The sequence below is a fragment of the Sinocyclocheilus anshuiensis genome, unplaced genomic scaffold (genome assembly GCF_001515605.1).
Source record: "Sinocyclocheilus anshuiensis isolate Anshui unplaced genomic scaffold, SAMN03320099.WGS_v1.1 scaffold297, whole genome shotgun sequence".
Lineage (NCBI taxonomy): Eukaryota > Metazoa > Chordata > Actinopteri > Cypriniformes > Cyprinidae > Sinocyclocheilus > Sinocyclocheilus anshuiensis.
This window is the reverse complement of record NW_015536479.1, coordinates 527986-538134: the sequence shown is the minus strand read 5'-3', so window position 1 is coordinate 538134 and position 10149 is coordinate 527986.

Genomic DNA, 10149 nt, shown 5'->3' with positions numbered 1-10149 from the left:
CCATGGCAATGACTATCGCGGAAACAGGCGAAGATGACACACAAGCATATTCAAACAAAAGCCAACACAGATAAGTTGTGTAACAATGAAAAATCAACGTTACTCACCTATCAAGAAGAAACAACGCAAACTCGGTGTCCGTTTCCAGGCCTTCCCGCTTCTTGAGTTCTCTCCACCACTGGAAAGCTGCACCAATATTTACGCTGGTCCTACCTCTTGCCTGATCGTAACCCCTCTTTTTAATGTTTTGTTCTTCTGATATTTTCCTTTTTTGTATCTGCCATCTCTCTCTCTCTCTCTATATATATATATATAGTCAATCTGCTAATATCCATCCTGTAAACTCAAATTGAGCACTCTCTTCTCTCTATCATTACTAGGCATGCCTCTTAATGATGATTGGCCACAAGTGTTTTTTGGGACTCGGTCTGACACTGTAGTCAAAAGCATTTTTCAAATATTGCTTAGTGCACCTTTAATGTGATAGTCATATCGTGATGTATAATGCATACATAAAGTAGGCTAATGGTGCAAAGCTGCTTTGTTTACAGCTGTAACCAAGCTGTATCGCTGCTGTTCCATAAGCGCCACCTGCTGTCAGAGTCGATTTGCGTTCTCATTCAGCCTGTCTGCTGTTTTTGTTTTGTGCAGGTACGTTTATGTATAAAATCTAATGTAAATCAGAAATTGTTCATGCTACATGTACGTAGCATTGGTTGCCTCTAATTTTAAATGGATACAAATACTTTGGCCTGCCCTGTAGTAGAGAAAATAAACATCTTGTCCATGTACTCACATTTTCATTATTTCTCGTCTTAGAGATTTCTCGTCTCTCATTATTATTGCTTAAACTAAATATAAAAAAATTGCTTGTTAAAAAAAATAGGTGATCGGAATCGGCCATGAAAAAAATCAAGGTTGTGCATCCCTAAATGTAATAATATAGACAAATAAAAGACAAATATTAGTATTTTTATTTTTTGTAATATTTTTTCAAAGAATATATATTCTTCAGAGTAAAGCCTTGTGCACACCGGGGCGATTATCGCACGCGTTTATCATAGCAACATCTCCCTCTTATCGAGATTTTTGTAGTCGCTGTCGCGTTTGTCATAAAGCTCTTTGTGTTCAGACACCAACGAGACCAGTGTTGCCAACTAATTTTCTTGGGAAGTTGCTAAAGGAAGGTCGATTTGTTGCTAAAAGTTGCTAAATTATGTTGTGATGTCATTGCGCGATGACGTCATCACGTAATCAAGATGCAAAATTGTGTCACTGCATCAAATCTCAGCAAAAAATATATTTTATGTTCATTTCGATTTGTTTGTTCAATAATATTAATGCATAATATAATATAAAAATATAAATAACTGTATTTTTTAAATACAATATTGAATTATTGAACACTTACACATTTTTGTACAATTACAATGTAAGTTTTTTATTAACATTTTATTTTTTTATTAGCTATTTTGTTATTTAAGTTTTTTATTAAACTAGTAAAACTACACATTCTTTACAACACTGTTTTAAGCAGTGTATTAGTAGTTTGTTAGTATGCTACACTACAGACACAGAAAAGTCTGTAAAAATATGAAGGAATTTTCCGTATTGATTTTTCACAGGTTTTTTACCTGCATTTTAAATTACGCATTGTATTTTGTGTTTTCGGGTTACAGGGTTACAACGGATAATGGATAACGGATAAATTCCTGGAAAATTACTACCTTTCCATTTTTCTAGATCAACTAACTGATCAACAATCACAGGTACAAGCTACTAACAAGGTGTATCACATCACGTGAATTAAGTTAACTGCTATTTGCAATTGTTCAATAATAATTAGGTGTGTTCGACTTGAAGCGGCGCTGCGCAGACCAATCGGTGTATGACATCAAAGCACCGCGAGAGCGATTAGAAATCATGCAGATCCGTCTGCTCTCTATTCTATTAGCTCTCACGGTACTTTGATGTCATTGGTCTAAGCAGCGCCGCTTCAAGTTGAACACACCTAATTATTATTGAACAATTGCAAACAGCAGTTAACTTAATTCACGTGATGTATGTACTGCTAGGTATCTTTGGTTTCCTCTTTTTGTCTAATTTAGATGGAAAATGTGTGCCTTTTTATCGTTCGAGTCACTTATCAAAAGTTGCTAAAAGTTGCCAAATAAATAAAAAAAAAATAGCTAAATTTGTTGCTAGGTGCTTTTGGAAGAAAAAGTTGCTAGGGTAATCTGAAAAGTTCCTAAATCTAGCAACAAAATTGCTAAATTGGCAACACTGAATGAGACCAGCAGCTCTACATTCATCTTGCCTCGATGCATCTTCTTCGTCTACTTACTGCCACTTCGTCTTTAGGTATCAATGTGTGCTCGGCAAGACCGTTTTGTGCTTGAGTGCCACCAGGTTGTGTTTTACTGTAACTTCAGCAGCTCCAGACACGTGAACAAAAGCGCCAATCTCATTGGTCGGCTAGTTTTTAACACGGCGCGTCAAACCAAAAAAACGAGCCTGAGGAGTTTTAAAAAAAATGATGCTTTTATGCCTGCCGTTTTGCGCGTCAGTGTGCACACTCACATTGGCGCACTTTGTTTAGTCACAAGGTGTTAAACGTTGGCGATAATCGTCCCGGTGTGCACAAAAAAATTCATTTTTTACTTTTTAAAAAATATTTTATTTTCTCTGCTGCATTCCCTAACAATTCTAGAATTATTTTATCCAAGTATAGTTCAAGTAATTTGGTGAAAAGTTCAATACTCTTGTTTTTATTGTAAATAAAGCTACGTAATTTGGTTTAATGGTTTGTGGTGGAATTGGCTGCGATACAAGGGGCACCAGCTACAATCTTGCCTAGGGCACCAAATTGGTCGGCCCTGACATGAAGGTAAACACATTGACTCTGTGAGCAATAACTGCTCTAATGCTAGTGACAATTAACATCTTACTCCGGAAACAACAAGAGTGCTACAAACAGTTGTGTTATTTATTTGTTTGTTTGTTGGACCAAAACATTATTTTTTTAGTGTGTACAACTGCTTGTCTCTCATATGTTTGTGGCCTAAAACTTGCCATTTTAACAGACCAGGTGATGAATTTAATAAAATAGTTTAATTTTAGCCTGTGTTACCCTTGACAACCCTGAGAGTGTGCTTGGTTCAGAGAATTTTCTTATTAGATGAAGCACATCCAACACGTCCCGATTACAGGCCAGACACAGCTGATGAAGACCAAGACCTCTGGACTGCCAATAACATGATTAGTGACCGTCATCCTGGTCACACTGACTCTGCTCTTATAATGTGGGTAATTTACTTGCTCTCTTCTCCTCTCCTTTAGGACTTTGCCAATGTCTACTTAGTTCTCAATGAAGTGACACAGATTGACTTTGCCAGAACAATAAACCAGGCTAAATAAAAGAGAAATGAAGTGCTTTAGAAAAGGAAGTTAAAAACCTGTTAGCGATGTCCTGACAGGAATTTAATGAGGATGGGCTGATCTGCTGTGGAGGGTTCAAATTAGAAAGGCTGGTGTCTGAGAGGAACCAGATTTACAGCCAAACTCAAATGAGAATCTCCAGGGGTTAACCAGACAAAACATGATTATGGAAACGGAGAAGTGAGAACGTCGCAAACTAGATTGACCATAGTGCATTGACGCAAACTAGCCAAGATCATTTTAAAGACAAAACTTAAGAGTAATTTGAATTCCTAAAAAGAGTGCTCATAAATAACCTCTTAAAGTTAATATAATCTAATATTTAATCTTAATCAAACTTGTCTTAAATCCCCAAAGGCAAGTTGTTTAATGAATTTATAGGGCTGTTTAAATTATTAAGTATTATGGCATAACACTAGCTATGTTATAAAAGTAGGCATGTGCATGACACCAATTTATGTAAACAATTTAAACAATGATCGGTTATTAATAAGAGTAAAGTGACTTTTTACTAAATTAACAATTCAACAGCTCTACAAATCATCTCAAATGGGGACCTACTTTTTTAATAATTAATAACGACATGATATTTGGCAGCAAAGTAACTATTTAAATGTTTAAAATAAACAGCGCATTAAAAAATTCCATTGCTGAGTGAACAGTGTGCATGCTTACCATGATTACCCCATTAATCTGCAGGCAGTGCAGATGTTTTCATTGAATTGATCAGTGAGTTTTGATACAGTAACTCCAAAGCCTGTAATGTCATCAAAACAAGATGTTCTTAAGAAAATATTTTAAAAATTGCACTGCAAAAATATATTTTCAGAACTTCTTTCTTAAGAAGATTGTTGTGAATCTGGCCTCTGAATCAAAAGAGCTCATCCCCAAGTCTATATTTTGGTCACTAGATATGGGCTGAATTCAGAATTCAGAACACTAGCACATTACTCATACTATTTTACAATTTAAAGAGCTATAAAGCCTGCTTTATCATCTGACAGGCTGAAAATTATAAGTCTATGAATGACGTATCATTCATAGAACAAATGGTGCTGGACAGGTTACGAAATGCTTACACGAAACGTACAGGGTACGTTTACGCAAAAACGATGTACTGAAAATGGAAACATTTTTATTTTGCGTTTTTGAAAAGTTTTGTGTACAGATGGCAATATTGTCAAAATGATCCCTGTACACACAGATCCACAAAAGCAACTAAAAACGCTGCATTATTCATGCCAGGTCAGTAGTTGCAATGTCAGTTCGCAAAGAAACTCATGCACGCTTATAGACTGAACACGTAATATGCATGCACATGATGTCAATGTTGTTGTTTTTTTTTATACAAATTTGCGTTTTTGTAGTTTACATGGAGATGATAATGGTATCACTTTCAAAAACCCATTTTACATTTTTAGGCCCCCAAAATGCTGTGTCATGTGCTGCATGTGCTTTCATGTGCTGTGCCATGAAAATGGTGTCATGTAAACACCCCTCCCCCAGTCTCGTGTAGCCAGACCTTCAGACTGACAGCGTAAAGCAGAATCTAGTTTAGGGGCATGAAAATGTAAAGTCAATGTCCCAGACCTGTGTGTAAAATTCTTGGATGTATTTTAAAGGTGAACTTCACAAACTTTTGAAAATTCAGTGCTTATTTGATCTCGATAAGTGCTCATTGTCACAGATGTATGATGGCTTTCTTTTTCCATGAGGGGGTTTGGCCTCACAACGGCTTTGTTTCCAGGTGGACTTTTAAAGGGATAGTTTACCCAAAAATGAAAATTCAGCTATGAGAATAATTTTTGTGCACAAAGAAAACAAAAATAACAACTTCATTCAACAATTTCTTCTCTTCCAGCATTCTGACCTAGAATCCAAAGACACACACACACCGTATATAAGACACTCTTCGTAAACATGTCTGAAGATTTCGACAGAGAGGATGACTTGCAATTTTTTGCCCAGCCTTATTTATTTGAACCAGAATATACAGATGATGAACTAAGAGAGATGGGTGTTCTACGTCAGAATGCTGACTCCTGAAATCATTGAATAGTCAATATTTTAGTTTTCTTTGTGCCTTCATGTCGTTCCAAACCTGTAAGACCTTCATTCATCTTCAGAACACAAATTAAGATATTTTGATGAAATCAGAGAGCTTTCTGACCCTCCATAGACAGCAACACAACCACGGCCAAGGCCCAAAAAGGTAATAAGGACATCATTAAAATAGTCCATGTCCGTCAGTGGTCCAACGATAATTTTACAAAGCTACAAGAATAATTTTTGTGCACAAAGAAAACAAAAATAACAACTTCATTCAACAATTTCTTCTCTTCCAGCATTCTGACCTAGAATCCAAAGACACACACACACCGTATATAAGACACTCTTCGTAAACATGTCTGAAGATTTCGACAGAGAGGATGACTTGCAATTTTTTGCCCAGCCTTATTTATTTGAACCAGAATATACAGATGATGAACTAAGAGAGATGGGTGTTCTACGTCAGAATGCTGACTCCTGAAATCATTGAATAGTCAATATTTTAGTTTTCTTTGTGTACAAAAAGTATTCTCGTAGCTTCATAAAATTACGACTGAACCACTGATGTCACATGGACTATTTTAACAATGTCCTTACTACCTTTCTGGGCCTTGAACGTGGTATTTGCGTTGCTGTCCATGCAAGGTCAGAAAGCTCTAGGATTTCATCAAAAATATATTAATTTGTGTTCTGAATTGAACGAAGGTCTTACGAGTTTGGAACGACATGAGGATGAAGACTTTGACATCAGATGACATCAGATGAAGACTTTGAAACTCCTGAAGTGTTTCCAATTTTGTGTGCCATATCAAACGTTGAGTCAAAGGTCCGTAGTAGATACGCCTGAGACTGAGACTAGTTCAAACCAAACAACACTAATAATTACACAGCAGTGTCATATATACCTACTTTCAATGCTTTCAAAGAAAGTACTTGAAAGAATTGAGAAGCTAGAAATTCATCACAGCCTCATTTTGACATTTCAGTCACTCCCCCTGTTTGCTATTGGTTCGACAAACAGATAGTCCCGCCCCAAATTCTAAACACTAATTCCTTGAGTCGATGAATTTTATATCTTGTACCCTGCAGGTTAATGGCTCTCTTTTAATTAGGACGATCTGCTGAAGATGAAGTTGAGAGCTTCTCTGTGAAGGTGACTTCTGTGTTTATATCAGTTTAACATTTTTCAAATCATTCATTCTCTCATTAGTCAATGTGACTTTTAGTTTGCAATATCACTTTTGTTTTTTTGCTGCATTTAATATCCACCTCTTTATCTGTGTTCCCTTTTTGTGTATTAACCATAACCGCAAGCTCTCTTGAAAATCTCTCCCTCTTTCCCTACACACACTAAGGGCTAAATCACATTAAATCCTAATGGCTGGATTATATGGGCACCCAAGAGCAGCATGTCCCATTATTTCCTCCATTCTCAAAGATATATTCAGCAATAACCAGCCGAATTAGAGGACCTACCTTCCGGCTGCCACACGCAATGTCCATTGAGGGAGGCTGATTATTGGGTTTATTAGTTCACTTTATGAGTACGCGATTCGGAGATAGTCAGAACGTTTCTTGGGATAAAAGAGTGCAAATAAGGTACTTAAATGGTGATTTGCTGCTGGAAACCTGAAAAAGGGGGAATAAATTGTGTAAATGATAATATGGGTCCCACTTAAGCTTTAATTGTATGCATCTACATTTCTTTGAGAAGCATCAACAGGCTAAAATCGTAGCGTTCTTACAGAAGAAAATACACTTGAGTTGAAATTATTATGAAATGACTAAGAGTTGTTCTTGGTTACATCAATTACATGGATCAGTGGGTATTGTGGTGGGATTTGTATATATTAATTTGCATTTTTTATATAATAATACATGTATGGGCTAGTATTATGACTGTGACATCAGCTTAGACTGAGAAAAAAAATAGAAAAACAAATATATGTTAAGTTAGCTTCTGTCACTACACTATTATGCAGGCAAATACATAATATAGTATTTCATTAATTTAAGATTTATTTGATTTTTCTATTTTATTCACATTTATTTTTAATTATCGGTGTGTTGTTGTTGGAAGCTTGTGACACAAACTAATTCCTTGTGTGTGCAAACATAATTGGCAATAAAGTTCTTTCTGACTTAATACAAGTGATATAAATCTAGACCAGATAGAAAATCAGCACGATAGTCAATTTTATAATTCAGATGATTATAAAAAACCTGACCCCAGCATATCATTATAAATCAAGTATTCAAGAGAGCCATGTAATAATAGGCCTAAATAGCCTAATAGGCACTTGGCTTTTAATCCAAAGACTTTTAATGTGCTCTAACAAAGAGAGACATTCACAAAATAATTGCTATGGTAGTAAATTGTGTAGGATATGCTAGATTGTCAAGATACTAGTTTATTTGATCACCGTAAGTTCATATGATGTATTACGCTTAAGCAAATTTTAAATTCATTGAGTTACACAATTACCATTTAAACATTTGGGGCAGAATATCTGTTTAACTGCATAAGCAAACAGGAGGAGTGTAACTTTTTATACTGGAGGGAAACATTATGAATCAAACTTACTTGATGACAGTTTTTATCGATATATCCCAAAGATAAGGCCTAGATAATGGATATTCACCTAACCTTACGCGGTACTCAAGCTTTTCTTGCAATCATGCCACCTCTTATGTGTGCAGGAAATTTTATACACAAGCATGTACAACAACAATGTTCAATCGGTTGCCGTGGTAAGGAACAATGATACCAGCTTGAGGCTATCATTAAATATTGAGAATAAAATGAGGAACATCAGTAACAGCATGTATTATATTTTTCTACATGTTGTTTTAGATCATGCATACTCACTCGTGTCTACAAAAAAAAAAAACATAATAAATTCACATGCAGCAGTTCCTCTATTTTTCACACAGGCTCTCTCTGACACCCCAATGAACGCACTGCACATGTCCTTCATTTCTGGTTGAACTAATCCTTTAAGTGTGTAAATTAATAATTGCTTTTCAATTTGTGTAATTTGAAATTTTATTTTAAAAGTTTAGAATCAAGCTGTCTCCTAATTTCATAGCAAAATGCGCAGCGAAAATTGCTCTATAGCATCACCTATTGTCCTACCAGTGCTAATACCTGCGCTACTGTCACAGAAAAAATCCATATTTAGCTGCTGTATGTATCCACTTGTGCTTTTATGAATTGACTCCCTCATCTGCCTGTGAATTAACTACCATTATGTCTTTCATTATTGAGCTATGCAAATATTATTTTACAGATGTAAACAACAAGCATCCGAATAGAGCTTTTCTTGTCATTTTGTGTTTCCATGCACTAAGTTTCTAAGGCCTAGGCTCTACATATTTAAACAAAGTGGGTGAAGAGCCTTAGGAAAAATACTATAATGGTTCACTACAGTATCACAGGCCGCTCTTTTCTGCCCCATTGTATTGTACTACATTTTCTGTGTTGTACACTTTTCAATGTGCTGAATGTTGCAGCCGTGGCCTTATATAAATTCACCTATGTATTTACATATTCCTCTATTTTCTTCCAGGTGTTCTCTTGAGCATTCCGGGAAGCAATGTTGTTGCTTCATACTGTGAAAATGTGTTTAAATAGTTCACACTTTTCAAACTGATCTCATTCTTCATATTGTTCTGGCTCTACTGGTTTTTCATGAGATTGGATATTCACTGCACATGTCAGAATGCTGTTTGTGGACTACAGTTCAGCTTTCAGCATCAAGATGGCCTTTAAACTCATCCTGGAGCTCCAGGACCTGTTGGAAACCTCCCCTTTGCGACTTGACAAGACGACCATGGATGGTGAAGGAGGGAACAAAACCTCCTCCTTTCTGACCTTGCATAATGAAGCCTGTGGTGTCGTCTGCTGCTCATCTTAGGAACCACACTCAGTTCCCGAGAATCCTATTGTCTTTGTAAATTTTTTCAGATAAGGGGAGATGTGAGGCATATATTAAATTTAAACAGGTATAGACAACACCTTTGTCTAGCAACATGGGTGTGGTTTTTCCCTCTATATTAATTGGCATAATAGGCTCTTGATCAGCTTTCGTTTGTTAAAATCGGAAGCTGACTCTCCCCTCTAGGATTCTCTGGGCACCCCTAATAGCCTGGATTGGGACCTCCCCAAGGGTTAACTGGGCCCTGTGAAGTACCTCGGTTAGGCTGTTGCCAGCTCTCCCCCCTTCCACCCTGAGGGTACTGTTGCCATGGATACGTGGGACAGTCATTTTTATTATGTCCGGGCTGTCCACTTGCCCAGCACACACCTGGAGGACCAGTATAAGGTTTGCCTCTTCCTCTCTGGCCTCTCTGTATTGGTTTTTGTCTCCATTGAGTTAGTTTTCGCTGTAGCTCTTTCTCTTGGCTCTTGAGCTTTTGCTCATTTTTTCTGTTTTGTTCTACGGCATGAGACGCATGGTCACAAAACTCTTTTTTGTGTGTTATAGTTTAAACCGACCGCATCCTCCAGCCTGCTCCTTCAGGCTGGCGCCATAGCATCAATCACAGCATGTTTAAACAATGTTGCCATTAATGGGTCTCCTTCTGGATTCCCTTCAGTCTCTTGTTTCCACCTTTTCAGCTGTCTCTGTACATATGTGGTTGGATTTTCTTTGTCCTTTT